The sequence below is a fragment of the Neofelis nebulosa genome, chromosome 3 (genome assembly GCF_028018385.1).
Source record: "Neofelis nebulosa isolate mNeoNeb1 chromosome 3, mNeoNeb1.pri, whole genome shotgun sequence".
NCBI lineage: Eukaryota > Metazoa > Chordata > Mammalia > Carnivora > Felidae > Neofelis > Neofelis nebulosa.
In genome coordinates this window covers 61,472,160-61,493,471 of record NC_080784.1, presented here as the reverse complement: position 1 = coordinate 61,493,471, position 21,312 = coordinate 61,472,160, and the positions used below count along the sequence as shown (strand labels likewise).

The window sequence follows — 21,312 nt, the reverse complement described above, 5'->3', positions numbered from 1 at the left end:
TAGCCCCACCCATAAAATATCATATTTCTGACACTGAGAGACCCTTCTTGATTATTTTAGCTTACTTATTGGTGGGAGTCTGTGTATGTGTGTTTGTAAAATATTTCAAGCACAGAGAAGAGATTAGAGAAAAATGATACCTGTGAACCTACTATTCACTCATTCCAAGCTATTTATTGAATGCCTGCTATGTGCCACGTACTCTTCCAGGCTCAGAATACGTCAGTGAACAAAACAGATTAAAAAAAATTTTTAATGTCTCTGTGAAGTTTATTTACTAACAAAAACTTACAGAAGACAAAGAAATATAAAGACAAAATATATTCTATTCCAGATGATAAAGCGTGAAGGAAAAAAAATAAAGCAGGGAGATAGGATAGTGAGTTCTGGGAAGCACAGATGGTATCATTCTAAGCAAGATGGTCAGGAAAAGCCTTGCTAAGAAAGTATTTGAGCAATGGGTTAAAGGTTGTTTGAGTCAGAACATTTCAGACAAATATAACAGCAAGTAGAAAGGTTGAGAGGTGGGAGAGCAACTGTTGTTTTCAAGAAATGCAACGGCCAAGACATGGAAAAAACTTAAGTGTCCATCAACAGATGAAGGAAAAAGAAAATGCAGCGCATACATACAGTAGAATATTACTCAGTCATAAAAAAGAAGGAAATCCTGCCATTTGTGACAACATGGTTAGACCTTGAGACTAATATGATCAGTGAAATAAGCCGGACAAAGACAAAAACAAAAAACAAAAAACAAGCTCATAGAAACAGAGCAGAATGGTGGTTGCTGGGGGGGGCTACGGGATGGAAAAAGTGGAAAGATGTTGGTCAAAGTGTACAAACTTCTAGATTTAAGATGAATATGTTCTGGGGATCTAACATACGTCTTGGTAACTACAGTTAACAATACTGTATTGTATACTCGAAAGTAGTTAGAAGAGTGGGTCTTAAAGACTCTCACCACAAAAGGTAATTACGAGGTGATAGATGTGTTAACTAACTTATTACAGTGATCCTTTTGCAATGTATACGTGCATCCCATCATCAGGTTTTACACCTAAAACTTGTACAAAGTTATATGTCAATTATATCCTAAGAAGCTTGGGAGTGGGGGTGGAGGTGGGGACAAAACAGAAAGGAGGCCAACATGGACAGAGCCAGAGACCTTGGGAGAGATTAGTAGGAAATGAGGCCTAAGAAGTAAAGGAGAGTAGGTTGGAGCATAGAGCAAAAGATCCCAGTGGTCCTTTTGTTCTGACTGACTTGAAACTCCTTGGAAGGCTTTGAGCAAAGGAGAGAAATAATCTGATTTTCCTTCTATGGCATTACTCTGGCTGCTGTGTTGAGAGCTTAGTGAAGGAGACCAAGGCAGAAGTAAAAGGCCAATTAGGGGCTACTGCAATAATCAAGAAATGATGGTAGATTGTACAGGATATGAAGGGTAGGCAAAAGCAAGAAAAGGAAATACTCTGTGCGAATTTTGGGGGAGGAGAAATGAGGTTGGCTGAAAGACTGGGTGTGGTATGCGAAATATAAAAAGGACTCAAGGATGATTCCAAGAATTCTGTCCTGAGAAACTGGAAGAAAAGAGAAGATGAAGATAGAAAACACTGAGGGATGACCAGGTTCCCACAAGAAGTTCACGAGTTTGGCATTTACACATTGAGTTTGGGATGTCTATGAGATATCCGATTAAAACCAGGAGTTCAAGGGGCGCCTGGGGAGATTTTGACTCCGGTCATGAGTGAGCAGTTCATGTGTTCGAGCCCCGTGCCGGTTCAGTGCTGGCAGTGCAGAGCCTGCTTTGAATTTTCTCTCTCTGCCCCTCCCAAGCTCACGCTCTCTTGCTCTCTCTAAAAACAAATAAATAAACTTTAAAAAAATTAAAAGGATCAGGAGTTCAAAAGGCTTGAGTCAACAATTTGGGGAATTTACAGCAAAAAATCTGAAGATACGAATTCAAGACTTGCTGATGTGATAGCAAAAAAAAAAAAAAAAAAAGATATTTAAAACCATGATACTAGGTGACCCATGGGATGACCACTGGCTTTGTCAAATGTTAATAGTTTTCTAGGTTTACTTCAGATCTTCTTTGTTTTAAAGAAATAAATATTGCAGATATATTTTAAGCCTCCTAGTTACCTCTGAGAAACCCTTTCTTCTCTCTTCTAAAAAGGAATTGCCATCTTGTATTTATCATGTCCGTGCAGATTTATATATCGCTGCTAAATAGACTGCACATAAATGGCATCATAACAGGTACATTATTCTCTAAATTTCCGTGTGGCATTAACCATATGATTTTGAGATTCATACATTTGATATTTGTGTGCAGTTATTTATCTTTACTGTGCAGTGTTTCACTGTATTAATTTCCCACAATTTTCTTCTCATTACCCTCCTGCTGGATATCTAGTTTACTTCAACAAAGAATGCTGCAATGATTATTAGTGCAACTTTTCCTTATTTAAATATACAAGAGTTTCTCTAGTTAAACTGCAGGTTGTAGAGAATGCACATCTTTAGCTACACTAGGTTTTACCAATTTCTATTCCCAGGTCAATGTTTAAACAATGTTTCTATTGCTTCCCTACATTGATTCCATTGCCACACATCCTTGGCATCACTAAGTCAGAACTTTTACCAAAATGAAGGATGTTGAATAACAGCCAAATGTAATTGTAATCTTAATTAAATTTAATTTCCTTGATTAACAATGAAGCTAAACATCTTTTCACAGTTTTACTGGCTATTACCACACTTGCTCTTCTATTAATTAACTGTTTCTATTCTTTTGCCCTTTTTCTTCTGTCTCATTCATCATTTTCTTATGAATTTTAGGAATTCTTTGCACTAAGTCCTTTAGAGTAATCTCATGCTACTATATACAATTTTAATATCTCCTAATTTTTGTATTAAAGTATTTAATATTAATAATGTCAAATGTATCACATTTTTCTTAATGATGAAAATTTTATATAGCATTTGAATGCTGTGAATACCTCTACCCTGAGGTCATAAAAATATTTTCCTATATTTTCTTCCACAAATGAACTATTGTCTTTCACACTTAGATTTCTATCAACTTAAAACTTATTTTGTTGCATGGTGTCATGTAGGAATATGCTTTCATTTTTAAAAAGAAAAGATGTAATATTTGCAAAATAATGTGTTATTTTCACAGTGATTAATTTTGTCATATCTGCCATATATATGCAACTGATAGGATTGAGTTTGCTTCCAAATGCACCAATCTCCTTGTGAGACCACTAATGTCCACACTGTCTCTGCACCATGCACATTTCAGCCTTCCTTGTCTCATCACCATTAACTGCTTGAAAGACCCATTCCCTAGAATAATGGTTAATATTTGGACTACCTAAGCCACCTTTAAAACTAGTTCCATGAGGACGGACTTCTCTGTTCATCTCATTCTTCACCCAACATTTACACTTACAAGGTTACCATCCATTATTACCAGACTCCAATGTTCCTATGACTCTACTTCTATAACTCACTAAACCTTTCACCGTATCTTCTAGACTTTGGAGACTGCCATCAGTAATTCCTTCTATGCATAAATTATTCTTTGAATATTCCCTTTGCCCAACTTTTCTTGACTAAAATCTGACTCTTGGGGCACCTGTGTGGCTCACTTCGTTAAGCATCAACTTTGGCTCAGGTCATGGTCTCATGGTTCATGGGTTTGAGCCCCGTGTTGGGCTCTGTGCTGACAGCTCAGAGCCTGGAGCCTGCTTCAGATTCTGTGTCTCCCTCTCTCTCTGCCTCTTCCCTGCTCACTCTCTGTGTCTCTCTCTCTCACTCTCCCCAAAATAAATAAACATTAATTTTTTCTTAAACCTGACTCTTCCCTGGGGAACTGCTTGCTTCCTTTGCTTCTTCTTCAAGTCTGGCTAGTTTTTCTTCATTTCCTCCCTTACTATTGGGCCCAGAGGCAATTTAATCCACTCCTTTCTCCTCCTTTCTGTTTTAGGACTGCTATTTCCCTTTCCATTTCATTGAAATATATGTCTCTGATAATTCCCAATACGTTTGGCATATAAAAATGTAGGACACATTTGAATTTCAGATAAAGAGTGGATACATTTTAGCATAAATATCTCTCATACAGCCTTACTCCAGTGTCGACTCCAACAACTCTTCCTTACTGAATTATCCTCCTCACTACTCCCTTTCTTTCACTAAAGATATAAACCTAACTTAATGTCTTTCTCTTATTTTTTTCTCTCATTGTTCCTGATGATTTCAAGATGCACATTGATGATTCATTTCACATCTAGCTTTTAAATTCTATATCTTGGCTACCAGCATGCCTCAGCCACTCACTCCCTTTAATTATACCCTTAACTTCTCATACCCATTATTGAGAATAAAGGTAAAAGAAATATCTCTATATGTGAGGGATGAAGGAAAGTTGTTTAGAGAAATTTTTAATGTTTTCTAAATCATAATAATCAATTTTGTATAAAGTAAAATTCACCAAAATTGTGATTAAAACTTACCTTCCAATGTGAATTTTAATCATGCATGTACAATATATACAATAAATCCAGCTCATTATACCCAGTGATATATAAGATAAATATCACAAACAAGGCAGTTTTTCTACAAAACTTGCTTAGAAAAGGTAGTTCTGACAAAATATCTCCAGCATAATCTTGTATAATTTCAGCTTTCAGGGAAATGAGTTCTGATTTATCATTTTCTTGATTTTATACTGGTAGTACTTAGAAATACAATTAATATTTGAACACAAAACTCTAATAATAATTTACCATTGTGATGCAAGTGTTTCTTAGATTTTTTTTATATGTTCTTTTTTTTATTTATTTATTTTGAGATATAGAGCAAGCACGGGGCAAGGGCAGAGAGAGAAGAGGGAGAGAAAGTCCCAAGTAGGCTTCATGCTATCAGTGTAGAGCCCAACACAGGGTTTGATCTCACAAAGGTGCCCCCACGATGCAAGTGTTTCTAAAAGAACAAAGTTGGAGCTCCTGGGTGGCTCAGTCAGTTAAGCGTCCGACTTCAGCCCAGGTCATGATCTCACGGTTCATGGGTTTGAGCCCTGCGTCGGGCTCTGTGCTGAGAGTTCAGAGCCTGGAGCCTGCTTCTGATTCTGTGTGTGTGTCTCTCTCTGCCCCTCCCCTGCTCACGCTCTGTCTCTGTTTCTCTGTCTCTCAAAAATAAATAAATGTAAAAAGATAAACATAAAAATAAAAGAACAAAGTTAACATTTACTGCAAAACAAATAATTCTTAAACAGGATTGTTGCAAATCAGGATGTTTAAATAAAATGTATATTATAGCTATTAAATCACAATGTAAAAATCTATTGAGTCAATTGAAGTAGAATTTTACTTCTTTTTTAAAAAAATGTTTATTTTTTTTTGAGAGAGAGAGAGAGAGCACATTAATGAATGGGTGAGGGGGAGAGAGAGAGGGAGACCAAGAATCCCAAGCAGGCTTCACGCTGTCAGCACAGAGCCTGACATGGGCCTCACCCCCAAAATCAAGAGTTGGATGCTTAACCAACTGAACCACCAAGGTGCCCCAAAGTAGAATTTATTTCAACTCAATTGAATACATTTGAGAGACGTCAAGAGATGTCTATGTAATCTGGAAAAAACAGGTATTTATTCTGAACCACAGTAAGAACTATACCTATTTTTCCATGGAACAAAGGAAATAAGTAGCCAAGTTTATAAAAATTCTCTAAATTTAATCATCAGTATTAATAGAATTAAATAGTAAGAAAGTAACTTCTGTATCATTGATTAGTTGAAACTTAAAAGAACCTTCATATATTTCATTTAAATCCCAAATAAAAATTTTCTACATAAACAGTCTGATCTAGTCTGTCAATCACAATCCCTTGAGGTCTACTTAAATACAAGCTGGTTTCTCCAAATATGCTTTAGCAAAACTTTTACTTTTTGTAGGAAATACAGTAAAGATATTATTACAAGATATCTTCTCTGCCTGGCTGTGGAGACAGACAGACACAAATCCAAATCTTTTCTCTACCACAAAGTTGGTATGTGATTTAAGACAACCTCCCTAGATCTCATCTGTAAAATGAAGTTGATAATAATATGAGTAGGCCTGTTTTGAAAACCAAATAAGAATATCATGTGAAGGGCAAAGCACAATACCTGACAGAATGGGTGCTTAATAAATGTTAGCTCCCTTTCTCGTGTTCTCACGAGAAATAAACAAAATGAACAATAAACAAATAAAACAAGAGGAAGGCAAGAAAGGTGCAATAAGTATGGAAGCTAATTAGCAGGACTAATGCTGCCAAAAGACAAACTTTAAAAAGTCGAATCTATTTTCTAAAAAATGATTATCCTTTTCTGTTAATCCTTTTCTGACATGAATGAGATCAACTTTAAAAAGTTGTCAGTACCTTTGGGTGACCATTTCTTCTGTGTAAGAAATGGTCTGGATGTGGTCCTCAAGGGCATGGGTCTTTCAAAGTCACTATCCCCTTATAAAGTCAAGACTTCTGATATTTCTACATCAAATCATCACTCAATCCTAGATTTAGCCCTGTGAAGAAGAAGAAAATATATTCCAATTGTAATTAATGTCTGAGTGATAGTCATATTTTATGTTTTATAAGGATATAAAAATTATTTCATAAGTTTATGTCTATATCTCATTTTGAATGCTTAAAATAAAACAGAATAGGTCCTGGCATATTTTTCATATTGGAACTAATGTTATAAGAGAGTAAAGTATCTTTGAACTTAGTTGCTGGTGTTATTATATTTTTCTATTACTCAGAAAACAGAACCAGATAGGTGAATGAGAAGTCAGCCATGGCTCCAGTATGGCAGGTAATGGAGTCAGAAATCAATATCATGCTGAAGGTCATGCTCAGGGAAGTGGAATGAGGCCCAAACTGTCCATCTTCCTCCTTCAGATAATACTCTAACCTGACACTCCTTTTCAATTTTCATAGGAACAAACCTTTTCTAAAATGATCAACAGCAAGTTTTATAACATATGCAAAATATCTGATTTATGAGATACATAATAAATGATAACACCTATCATAGTGTTCTAGGGGTAGCTCCTATAGTTTAATTTAAACTCCTTTTTATTTTTTTTCTAATAGTTGGCATTATCTCATAGTCACAAGGCCTTCAATGGAACCATTTACCTTTTGTGAAAATGCAGATTTTCCATAGAAAATATCTGTGAAGAAAGCTTCCTACCCAATTGTAGTTAAGTGATGAATCATTGCCATTATTCGTCAGACACAATTCTCACCCACTCATCAAAAAATGAATAAAAGACTTATTTATACAATTATTTAAAACATACTTCTATTGTATTCAATTTCATAATAAATTCCACAAAATATTACCAGTTCAGTAAGTAAGCCAGTGAAACTCACATTCCAATTATATCTAGACTTTGTTTTAGGATGAAAAATTTACATTTCTTTAACTGGAAAAAAAATGAAACAAAAAAATAAACTGTAAATGGGAGAAGACATTTGAAAATGATATATCAGATAAAGGGTTAATAACCAAAGTATATAAAGAATTTATACAACACCAAGGAAACAATCTGATTTACAAGTGGGAAGAGATAGGGCACCTGGGTGGCTCAGTTGGTTAAGTGTCCGACTCTTGATCTCAGCTCAGGTGTTAATCTCAGGGTCATGAGTTCAAGCCCCACGTTGGGCTCCACAGTGAGCATGAAGCTCACTTTAAAAAAAAATGTAAAGAGAACCTGAACAGACATTTATGCAAAGAAAATACACAGATGTCCAACAGACGCATGAAAAGATGTTCAACATCACTTATCACAAGGGAAATGCAAATCAAAACCACAATGAGATATCACCTGACACCAGTCAGTATAACTAGTATGAAAAAGACAAGAGGTTACAAGTGTTGGTGAGGATAAAAAGAAAAAGGAACACTCAAAGTAGTATTGGTGCGAATGTAAATTTGTGTAGCCACTATGGAAAAGAGCATGGAGGGTCCTCAAAAAATTAAAAATAGAAGTACCATATGATTCAGTAATTCCATTGCTGGATATCTACCTGAAGAAAATGAAAACCCTAATTCAAAAAGGTATATAGACTCTTATGTTTATTTCAGCATGATTTGCAATAGTCAAGATATGGAAGTAACCTAGGTATCCGCTGGTAAATGTATAAAGAAGATATGGTATACATATACAACGAAATATATACTCCGCCATAAAAAGGAATGAAATCTTATCATTTGTGACATAGTGGGTAGACAAGAGGGCATTATGCTAAGTGAAATAAGTCAGAGAGAGAAAGACAGATATGATATGATTTCACTTACATGTGGAATCTAAAAATTAAAACAAATAAAAACAAAAAACCCAAAAACATAAACAGACTCATAAATACAGAGAACAAACTGGTAGTTGCCAAAATGGGGTGGGAGAATGGGCGAAATACGAGAAGGGTATTAAGAGGTACAAACTTCCAGGTACAAAGCGAGTAAGTCATGGAGATGAAAAGTACAACACAGGGAATATAGTCAATAATATTGTAGGGGCGTCTGGGTGGCTCATTTGGTTAAGCAGCCGATTGTTGATTTTGGCTCAGGTCATGATCTACACTGAGCCCTACACTGGGCCCTGTGAGATTCGTGAGATTGAGCCCTACACTGGGTTCTGTGCTGACAGCATGGAGAGGGCTTGAGGTTCTCTCTCTCCCTCTCTGTCTGCTGCGCCCCAGCTCTCTCTAAATAAATAAATCAAAAAAACAATAATATTGTGCTTCCTCTTCTGCCACTCCTGGTGCTGCTTGTGTGCTCGTTCGGTGCAGACCTGGTACCTCTTTTGTGAAGCGGCAGCTGAGGAGACTCCGGCGGTCGCCATGGTGGATGAAAAGCCCAAGGAAGAAGTCAAGACTGAAAACAAAGATCATATTAATTTGAAGGTGGTGGGGCAGGATTGGTTCTGTGGTGCAGTTTAAGATTAAGAGGCATACACCACTTAGTAAACTAATCAAAGCCTGTTGTGAACGACAGGGTTTGTCCATGAGGCAGAACAGATTCTGATTTGATGGGCAGACAATCAATGAAACAGACGTACCTGCACAGTTGGAAATGGAGGTTGAAAATACAACTGATGTGTTCCAGCAGCCGACAGGAGATGTCTACTAAAAACGGAACGTGCTACTTGACTCCAGAACTCTGTTGCTCCAGATCAAGAAGACATTCTCAATTAGAAAACCACAATTTGGTTCCACCACATCCTGACTGCTACAGTATAGTTTTCTCTCTTCTTTCATTTTCCCCTTCCCCATTCCTTTATTGTACGTAAAGTGTGTATGTGCACAAGAATTTTGCATTTTTTTAACTAAATGGCCAATAGTATGTTTTGATCGACATCAAATGGAGATGGGATGGGGAAAAATACTGGTTCTGTGAAAATACCTCCTTTCTCCATTAGTGGCATGCTTATTCAGCTCTTATCTTTATATTGCAGTAAGTTATTTTGCTCTCACTGCTTAACAAAAAAAGAACAACATAAAAATCCTTGCATACCTTGTTCGATTGGAGAATTTTAATGTTTTTCAATTATCATTGTAAAACCAAGGACAATTTTATAACTTTTTTGTACATAGCTGTTACATGTAGGGCAATCTGTCTTTAAGTAGGGATAAATTACTCTAAAAGAAATGGATCCTAGATAGTTTTCCTTTCAAGTCAAACGTCTTGTTGTTTCCATAAACTTCTTGTTTAAAATGAAAAAAAAATAATAATGTTGTAACGACATCATATAATGACAGATGGTAACTACACTTATCATGCAAGTGTAATGTAAGTAATATAAGTATCATGTAAGAGCATCATGTAATGTTGTTGCAGTTCGTGAGATCCAGCCTTGCCTCCGGCTTTGTGCTAACAGTGCAGAGCCTGCTTGGGATTCTCTCTCTCTCTCTCTCTCTCTCTCTCTCTCTCTCCCCCCCCCTTCCCCTCCCCTGTTCACACTCTCTCTGTCTCTCAAAATACATAAATGAACTTAAAAAATAATGTATAAACACAATTTAAGTAAATTATTTATTATTTGATGTGGATATATATCAATAGTATTTTTGTTTCTTCAAAGAAATTGTACAATTATCTGGAATTCTTAAGAATATGTACTATTTTATATGTAGTTGAAGTGCTTTTTCTTGTTGAGTACTTGTATACACGATGGGACTATCTTTCCTAGAAACGTGTCATTTGGTCATGGCAATTTTTAAGATGCATATAAAAAAAAAGCAATTTCTGGAAAAGCAAAGTATTATGCCTTTTAACTTTGGCCTTATTGAATTTAAAATGTGAATTTCCATGTGGTTGACCTACCATTTTTTAGAAATGTTGAAATTGTTTTGTCCCAAATAGAAGTAATAATTCTACTCTTAGCTCTTTGAAACAGAGGCAAGTGTTGAAGGAAAATCCCACAAAGGCAGTGCATTCTGAAAAGATCCACTGCTTCACTTGGTGTTGGTGGTTTCTTCAAGTTCTAGAAAAACATGAATTTAAAGAGTAGCAACCTCCAGATAGACAATGTAAAAATTCAGATACGCAATGATTGCATCTTAAAGTATTTTATCCATAGTTTTTCCATCTGACCAATTCATTTTCTCAGTTATTTTAAGAAAAAATGTAATAAGCATGTAATTTATTTTTCTGAGCAGTAGAACTAGTCATTTTGCCTGAAGGAAGATTTTTCAAAATAAATAGAGCCTTGGCATTCACCATATCTAATATTTTCATTGTTTAAAATGGTGGAGGATGGTTACCCATCGAAGGTATGTCTACTATGTATTTATTTATTCATTTATTTACAGTCTATGTATTTATTATGATGTATTTATTTACAATCTCAAAGCAGCAATAAAAAGAGGGTGATGAAGCTTCATATTGTCACAACTGTTTCAATATGGAAGACTAGGACTGAGTAGGAGGTATAATTTGTATACTAGCAGAAACAAACAAAAAAACAAACAAAAATTTGGGTTTGTATCCCAACTCTGCCATCAATTAGCTGTTTGACTCCTATTCATCTATAAAGCAGAACAACAAGACCATCTAACGTGCTAAATGGCTGTAAAGATTAATGATAATGTGAATAAAGTATCTGGTATTAACATATAATAAAGACTCAATAAAAGTTAAGGTTATTAATAGCAACATCACCATTATTATTGGTCTTCTTAACAGAAAACATGGGTTCTGAGCAACAGAGTACATGTATCTTAATCACCACCATAATCGCTGCCTCCAGTAACACTCCTCCCCAACAGCTTTTATAAAAGCTAAATCTCCTGTGGGATGTTACCACCTATGTCTTGAAATTGGCCTATGAAATTTCAGCATCAATGATAATCAGCTGACTCAAGAATAAAATGATACTTATTGTTTGGTCAGGGAATAAAGAGGTGACAAGCTCACCACAGGAAAAAAATCTTAACTTGTTTTGAAAAGAGCCCTACATGCTTTCATTAGAATATGATCAATATAGTTACCTCAATGCTTATTGATCAAACATGTAACAAACACATATTATCTGTTTAATGATGAGAGTACACCTATGGCTCATATTCATAAGCACTGTCACATGTTTAAAAGTAAAATTAGATATTAATTTTTGAAAAAATGAAAGAAGAAAGAAAGAAAGAAAGAAAGAGAAGAAAGAAAGAAAGAAAGAAAAGAAAGAAAGAGAAGAAAGAAAGAAAGAAAGAAAGAAAAAGAAAGAAAGAAAAGAAAGAAAGAAAGAAAGAGAAGAAAGAAAGAAAGAAAGAAAGAAAGAAAGAAAGAAAGAAAAAGAAAGAAAGAAAGAAAGAAAGAAAGAAAGAAAGAAAGAAAGAAAAGAAAAGAAAAGAAAAGGAGGGCTGGAAGGAGGGAGGAAGGAAGGAAGGAAGGAAGGAAGGAAGGAAGGAAGGAAGAAAAAGAATCTCACCTGTGTGTTATGATTTTTGGTGCATGTATTTAAGCTTTCATGGCCTTGTACATCATACAACATTTTTTATAGAGTTTTGGTATCACAGAGCATGAAACAGCATGACACTTATGTCAGCTCCTTCTGGCCAGAGACTCTGAAGCAAGGAAAAAGTTTGATGTATCTGAAATAAAATATATCTTAAAGTCCTAGTGATTACAAGACATGGTATTCAAAGCTTAAGTGATATTTAATCCTAGAAAAAGGAGTTTTTTCCCAGTAAAAATATCAATATTAAAATTTAATCTTTAAAAATTTTTAAAGAAAATTTTGAAGAAATGCCTAAGAAGTGAAAAGAACAGTTATAAAATATTTAATGGAAATGAGAATGCACTGCATTTAACTAGATTCTAAGTGCCATTTTAATGTTAACAATTTCTCCTCCTGATCTGTATACTCACTAACAAATCTGGATAAGCCATGCCCAGTTTGCAAGTCTCTGAATGATTAACCTATAAATTCTTTAGTGCTATCAGGTCAGACATTTTTCAGTGGCCACTGAAGCAAATGAGATAAATACCATGTATTTACCCAATGTTCAACAGCTATCTTCTTGTGGGTTGGTAATTATGAACTACTACTACTAAAAATTATTATCACTACAATGTCTGTACTTTGGGGAAAGTTGGAAAAGAGCAAGAAATTGAGAAGTTCAGCAAGATAATGAGACAACAGAGGGAGGTAGCTATACAGACTTAAGACAGTTTGCTCAGTCTTTGGCAGGGTATCACAGTCTCAGCCAAAAACTTTGCTTCTCCTAAAAACTTAAGATGTCAATTAGACATATCACTTAACATCATTCATTCATTATAAAATGGTTTTTTAGTGTCTACATATTATGTAGGGTTTATAGGAATTTTATTCTAAGCTTGATTAACACATTTCCATAGAGTTTTGAGTAGAGTGGTAACAAGACATTATATTTATGCTTTTCAAAGATCACTCTGATTACTGTCTAGAAAGTAAATCATAGGAGATCAAGAACAGAAGCAGAAATACAAGTAGGTTAATGTATGTTAGCCTACTGCATTTGTCCATGCATGAGATGACAGAGTCTTAAAGTCACAGTAATGGAGATGGTGAAAAGGTGGCAGATGCAAGATACACAGTGACAGGATTTACTGGTGGATGGCATGTGGGGTATGAGGAAAAGAGTGAAGTCAAGGACACCTCCAAGGTGTTTGTCTAGATAGCTATAAGAATAGAGATGCCATTAACTGACATGGGGAACACTTCAATGGAATCGGTTTTGGGTAAGGGTCTGTTTAAGCCACAGTAAGCTTGTAGTGCCTATTAAAATCCACATGGAGGGGCGCCTGGGTGGCACAGTCGGTTAAGCGTCCGACTTTAGCCAGGTCACGATCTCACGGTCTGTGAGTTCGAGCCCTGCGTCAGGCTCTGGGCTGATGGCTCAGAGCCTGGAGCCTGTTTCCGATTCTGTGTCTCCCTCTCTCTCTGTCCCTCCCCCGTTCATGCTCTGTCTCTCTCTGTCCCAAAAATAAATAAACGTTGAAAAAAAAAATTTAAAAAAATAAATAAATAAATAAATAAATAAAAATAAAATCCACATGGAGATGTCTGATATAGGAGAAACTAAGTATATTGCTTGTAAGCATATTGACTCCAGAGTCATATGACCCTGACTGCATCATCCCATCATACCTACTCTTCCAAAAAGAATGATCTGTTGAAAGGAAAACAATGTCAGATAGTATGTTTCAAGAAACCGGAAGGGTAAAATAACCATTGACTTAGGTCATATTCTTCATGAGAGATTACCAAAGAACCAATTGTTTGAGTTCAATTTACTAACTGCATAGGTATTTTTCCTCTTCAGAATACTGGAAAAGTCCTGTCTTCTTGGGATAAAATTCCTTGTGGTCATCCATATATTTTGAGATCTTATAATTATCATAGTCATTGTCTTCAATTTTACTGTGTATTTTATACTAGGTGGTTTTTTGGGTTTTTTTTTTGTTTTTTGCAGAAAATGATTAGGGTCTTGTAATCAATAAATTTAGCAAGATTCTTTCTACCACAGAGCTATGCGCCTTGATGGAGAACACATCCCAAAGATGTAAGTTTATGTAATCAGTAAGAACATGAATGCCAGGAAGGAAATGTCTGTCTTCTAGATGGAACAAATCATTAAAAGTGTATTACCAAATGCTGAACTTTAGTAATTCAAAATAAATGTGTTATTACCTGTTTCTGCATGTCTCCCAAGTTTAGTTTCAAATAACCATACAGAACTATTTCCATTTCCTGTGACTTCTGGAAATAATCTATTATGTAGGCAAACAAGGCATGTTGCAGTTGTTTCTCATTCTCAAAAATGAAACACACAAGTAAATCTTCTGGTTCAAATAAAAATGCATATTACAAACCTCTAGTTAAAATAAATACGAGGTGGAAAGTAATGTTCATGATCATTTGGCTGCAGAAAAAAGAATCAGTTAATTCAAGTTAAAATAGACTTTCACCCCTTTTGCTTGGACTGTTCGTTGCTGGGATTATTCACATATAAGAAGAAAATTTTAAATGCACTTATTTCTAACAAAACCAGCCATTAAGAAATTACTGGTCTTAGTAGTAGTATAATTGCTTTGTATTTCCCCACACTGGCCTCTTATGTATTAAGAAAGGAAAGGGGGATGGTGAAGAAAGGAGAGACTGAAGACTTAAACTATTGGTTCTCTGTTTAATTTTTCACATATTATATCTTTCATCTCTTCTGGGAGATTTACCCTAACTTAACCGTTTCAAAAAAACTTTGGTGAACATAACAACTTGAGGCACAGTATCCATGAATTGGGTTTTTTCCCCATAGTATCCATGAATTCTAAGGACATCTGACTCTATTCCCAAAGGCTGTAGAATATTGATTTTCTTCTAAAAAGCATGAATAATAAAAACATTTAAAAAGTCTGTTTGACAAGGTGTTATACCCTTTTCAGAGACAATTATGAAATAAGGATAATATTCTGTAAGAAATATCTCCCATTCTGGTGACAGACAATTGGAAAATTCTGTATGAATACTGACATCAGTGCTGTGTCCTAAATTTGAATCAACGTAATACGAAGTGACAGAAGTTCAGGGTAATTAAAATATATATTTTCTGCATCCTGCAGGAAAAGAAAGTCAATGTTAATCTTAGAGATAAAAATATAGTAATCAGTGATTTTTCTAAAGATTACAATTGTGTACAACTGTCATATTAAAATAATACAGTTAAGAATTTCAATATGTTAAAATATATTTTTCTGCTATATATATTTTTCTATAGAAATGTTAGATAAATACTCATTAGCTAATTTCCTATTGATAATATTTGTTATTATTCCTATTAGTAGAGATTTTAATTATAATCTAAAGAAGGAAAATATCTAAAAAGGCAATAATTGATCAAATTTTAAAATTATTGAATTTTTTTCTCACGTTCTATGAGAGGAGAATTTCATAGGCTTTACAAAATAAATTTAATTGTTACCTTAAAAAGTCTATTATAAATTTGGCTTCTTTTGAATGAAATCATGCAGTAATTTTCCACAATATAGAAATAAAGATTTTGCCCTTTCTAGAAGTTGACATTGAAAGCACAAGTGATGAATAATGAATTTCCATCAATCAAAAAAATTCAAGACTCAACAAACTTTAAGCAAATCTTACTATGATGAATAAAAATACAAAATACATAACACAATTATAAAACTAATAGCAGCTTAAGAGAAATTCCACAGTTCAATTGGTTATACAAACTTGCTTCTAACTTAAGAAAAAAATGTAAAGAACTAACCACAGTCAAGGAGCCAAGATGGCAGAGCAACATGAATATTCTCTGCTTCTCTCATCCCTGAAATGTGACTACATTAGCAACAAACTATTTTCCACACCTAGAAAATTTATCTGAGGATTAACACAAAAATCTGCATAATTTGAGCCATAGAACTCTACAGGTATGTGCCATGGAGAGGTGAACTGGGGGAGAGAGAAGCCGTGGAGGGTAGGAAGTTGTTTTTGTTTGCAGAGAGAGGACAGAGATGGGGAGAGAGTACAGGAAAAGCACTCCCCCTGAAAACAGCTAGAGAGAAAGAGAAAGAGTGGAGAGGATTTCAATACCATTAGGACTCTATAAACAGGGGAGTGCAGAGTCAGAAATTCTGCAGCTCGATACCAGGCAGTCCTCCGGTGGGAAGAGCAAATTCCCAGGAGCAGATAGCAAGGTCCGAGGGGTCCTCCGGTCACATGGGGAGAGGCAGTTCCCCTGCTGGGAGGACATTTGGTAGAGACCCTGAGGCCTTCCCATGGGAAAAGGTCCCATGGACACTGGAGAGCAGCCATGTTTGCTGGTGTTGGAACGAGGACTCTAGAGTGTGGTGAAACATGGCACCAGTTGTGTGTTGTGATTTGCCATCATGATCACATGAAGTTTTCTGGGGTGGGCTGGCACCCAGACACAGTCTCTGAGCCTCTGCAGCAGTGCGGTCATGCAAATGTTCCCCAGGAGCAAGCCAGCACCTGGACATTGCTCAGGAAGACCCTCCCCCAGAAGTCAGAGTGGGCCCAAGCCACAGGCCCTAAGAAGTGAATGGTTTGGAAACACAGCCCCATCTGAGAAAAAATTCAGGAGAGAGGTGATGACCAGCAGGCTGACAGCTTGGTCATGGACAGTGTAGAAACAGGGAGTGGATGGAGGCCAAGGACAAAGAAGGGGTGCCTGATGGCCAGTTGGTGAGAGCACAGAGTTCAGATGCTAGAGACTGGGAAGCTGGGTGACACCATTTTTGCCTCCCCCACACCTGCACGTACACGCACATGAAGGCCACACTGATCCACCCCAATAAACTGAGCAGCACCATCTAGTGGAGAACAGAGCCATTATACCAAGCCCCATCCAACTGTGCCAACCAAGCACTGGAGAATGACCACATGTCTCTCCACCTGCTTAGTATATGGACTATAAAGTGCTTCACAGTTTAACTTCTAGAGGAAACAATGTAATTGCATTCAGATTTCATTCTGTTCTCTGGTCCATCTACTCATTTTTTTTCTTTTCCTTTTCTTATTTGTGGATACAGAAAGAGAAAACAAAATATTTTTATTTTCTTCTTGTATAAAAAATTTAATTCTTTTACTATAATTTTTATGTTTTTATAAATTTTTATTCTATTTTACTTCATATTATTTTATTCTATTTTTAGTATACCTTTTTTAATTTTTTAATGTTTTTTTACTTTCTTTTTCTTTTTTTTCTTTTCTTTTCTTTCCCTTTTTTCTCTATTCTATCAAGCTTCTTTCACCAACCAGACCAAAACATGCCTAGGATCTAGCTTCTTTTATTTGATTGTTTGTGTTGTTCTTAATTTTTCAATTTTAATTTTTATTTTATTTCATCCTAAATTACAAAAAGAAGGAATTCACCCCAAAAGAAAGAACAGGAAGAAATGACAGCCAATGATTTAATCAACACAGATATAATCAAGATGTCTGGACTAGAATATAGAATCACGATGATAAGAATACTAGCTGGGGTGGAAAGAAGAATAGAATCCCTTTCTGCAGAGATAAAAGAAGTAAAATCTTACCAGGATGAAATTAAAAATGCTATAACTGAGATGTAGGCTTGAATGCTTGCCATGGTAGCAAGGATGGACAAAGCAGAGCAGTGAGTCAGTGATATAGAAGACAAAATTTTGGACAAAAAAAATGAAGCAGAAAAAAAGAGGGAGACTAAGGCAAAAGAGCACGATATAAGAATTAGAGAACCCAGTTACTCATTAAAAAGGAATAACATCCAAATCATAGGAGAACTCAGAAGATGAAGAGAGAGAAAAAGGGGTTGAAGGTTTCTGTGAGGAAATCATAACAGAAAACTTTCCTAACCTGGGGAAAAACACAGACATTAAAATCCAAGAGGCACAGAGAACTCCCATTAGATTCAACAAAAACTGACAATCAACAAGGCATATCATAGTCAAATTCACAAAATACACAGGGAAGGAAAGCATTATGAAAGCAGGAAGGGAAAAAAAGTCCTTAACCTGTAAGGAAAGGCAAATCAGGTTTGCAGCAGACCTATCCACAGAAACTTGGCAGGTCAGAAAGGAGTGGCAGGATATATTCAACATGCTGAATTGGAAAAATATACAGCCAAGAATTCTTTACCCAGCAAGGCTGTCATTCAAAATAGGAGAGACAAAGAGTTTCCCAGCCAAACAAAAACTAAAGGAGTTCATGACCACTAAACCAGCCCTGTAAGAAACTTTAAAGGGGACTCTGAGGGGAGAAATGATGAAATAAAACAAAAACAACCAAAAGCGACAAAGACTAGAAAGGACCAGAGAACACCACCAGACACTCTAACTCTCCAGGCAACACAATGGCAATAAATTCATATCTTTCAGTACTCATTCTAAATGTCAATGGACTAACGCTCCAATCAAAAGACATAGGGTAACAGAATGGATAAGAAAACAATATCTATCTATATGCTGTTTACAAGAGACCCATTTTAGACCTAAAGACACCTTCAGATTGAAAGTAAGGGGATGGAGAACCATCTGTCATGCTAATGGTCACCAGAAGAAAGCCAGAGTAGCCATACTTATATCAGAAAACCTAGATTTTAAAATAAGGACTGTGACAAGAAATGAATAAGGGCATTGTATCATAATTAAGGGGTCTATCCACCAAGATCTAACAATTGTAAACATTTACACCCCCAGGGAACTCCAAAATATATAAATCAATTAATCACAAACATAAACTCATTGACAATAATAACATAATAGTAGGGGACTTCAACACCCCGCTTACAGCAAAAGACATATCATCTAAACAGAAAATCAACAAGGAAACAATGACTTTGAATGACACACTGGACCAGATGGACTTAACAGATATATTCAGAACATTTCATCCTAAAGCAACAGAATACATATTCTTCCTGAGTGCACATGAAACATTCTCCAGAACACATCACGTATTGGGATACAAATCAGCCCTCAACAAGCACAAAATGATTGAGAGCATACCGTGCATATTTTCAGACCACAATGCTATGAAACTTGAAATCAGCTGTAAGAAAAAATTTGGAAAGAAAACAAATACTTGGAAATTAAAGTACATCTTTTTTTTTTAATTTTTTTTTAACATATATTTATTTTTGAGACAGAGAGAGACAGAGCATGAACGGGGGAGGGTCAGAGAGAGGGAGACACAGAATCTGAAACAGGATCCAGGCTCTGAGCTGTCAGCACAGAGCCTGACGCGGGGCTCGAACTCACGGACTGTGAGATCATGACCTGAGCCAAAGTCGGATGCTTAACCGACTGAGCCACCCAGGCACCCCGGAAATTAAAGTACATCTTACTAAAGAATGAATGGGTTAACTGAGAAGTTAAAGAGGAAATTAAAAAGTACATGGAAGCCAATGAAAATGATAACACCACAACCGAAAACTTCTGGGATGCAGCAAAGGTAGTTAGAAGAGGGAAGTATACAACAATTCAGGCCTTCCTAAAAAAGGAAGAAAGGTCTAAGATATACAACCTAATCTTACACCTTAAAGAGCAAGAAAAAGAACAGCAAATAAAATCCAAAATGAGCAGAAGACGGGAAATCAATGCTATTGAAACCAAAAACAACAACAATAACAACAACCAAAAGAGCAAAAACAACAACAACAACAACAAAAAAAAACAAAAAACAAAAAACAAAAAACAGTAGAACAGATCAATGAAACCAGAAGCTGGTTTTTTGAAAGAATTAACAAAATTGATAAACCCTAGCCAGTTCAATCAAAAAGAAAAAGGAAAGGACCCAAATAAAATCAAGAAGGAAAGAGGAGAAACCACAACAAACACTGCAGAAATATAAACAATAATAAGAGAATATTATGAAAAATTATAGGCCAACAAATTGGTCAATCTGGAAGAAATGGAAAAATTCCTAGAAACATATACACGACCAAAATTGAAACAGGAAGAAATAGAAAATTTGAACAGACCCATAACCAGTAAAGACATTGAATTAGTAATCAAAAATCTCCCAACAAACAAGAGTGCAGGGCCAGATGGCTTTCTAGGGGAATTCTATCAAGCTTCTAAAAAATAGTTAACACATATCCTTGTGAAGCTGTTCTAAAAAATAGAAATGGAAGGAAAATTTCCAAACTCATTCTATGAAGCCATCATTATCTTGATTCCAAAAAGAACTACAGATCAATTTTCTTGATTAACATGGATACAAAAATTCCCAAGATACCAGCGAACTGAATTCAACTATACATTAAAAGAATTATTCACCATGATCAAGAGAGATTTATACCTGGGATGAAAGGCTGGTTCAAGATCCATAAATCAATGAATGTGATACATCATATTAATAAAAGATAAGAATAAATAAATAAATAAATAAATAAATAAAAGGACAAGAACCACATGATCTTCTTCAATAGATGCAGAGAAAGTATTTGATAAAATACAGCATCTTTCTTGATACAAACCCTCTAGAAAGTAGGAATAGGATAATACCTCAAGGTCATAAAAGGCATATGCAAAAGACCCACTGCTAATATCCTCAATGGGGAAAACCTGAGTGCTTTCCCCCTAAGGTCAGGAACACGACAGGGATGTCCACTCTCACCACTGTTATTCAACAAAGTTTTGGAAATCCTAGCCTCAACAATAAGACAACACAAAGAAATAAAAGGCATCCAAATTGGCAAGGAGGAAGTCAAACTTTCACTCTCTGCAGGCGACATTATCCTCTATATGGAAAACCCAAAGGATTCCACCAAAAAACCATTAGAACTGATCCATGAATTCAGCAAAGTCTCAGGATATAAAATCATTGCCCAGAAATTGGTTGCATTTCTATAAATCAATAATGAAGCAGCAGAAAAAGACATCAAGGGTGCAATGGTGCAAGAAATTGCACCCAAAGCCATAAAATACTTAGGCTAACCAAATACTTCACCTAACCAAAGAGGTGAAAAATCTATACAATGGAAACTATAGAAAGCTTATGGCAGAAAAATTTTTAATGTTTACTTTTGAGAGAGAGAGAAAGACAGAATACAAGTGGGGGAGGGGCAGAAAGAGAGGGAAACACAAAATCTAAAGCAGGCTTCAGGCTCTGAGCTGTCAGCACAGAGCCTGACGCGGGGCTTGAACCCATGAATCACGAGATCATGACCTGAGCACATGTTGGACACTTAAGCAACTGAGCCACCCAAGCTCCCCTCATGAAAGAAACTGAAGAAGACACACACACAAAAAGGAAAACTATTCCATG

General features: G+C 35.8%; 1 pseudogene; it reads left to right on the top strand.

Annotated features, from left to right (window-relative positions):
- The first annotated feature begins 8,799 nt into the window (after nucleotides 1–8,799).
- Nucleotides 8,800–9,273, top strand: LOC131506104 (small ubiquitin-related modifier 2-like; annotated as a pseudogene).
- Nucleotides 9,274–21,312: the final 12,039 nt, after the last annotated feature.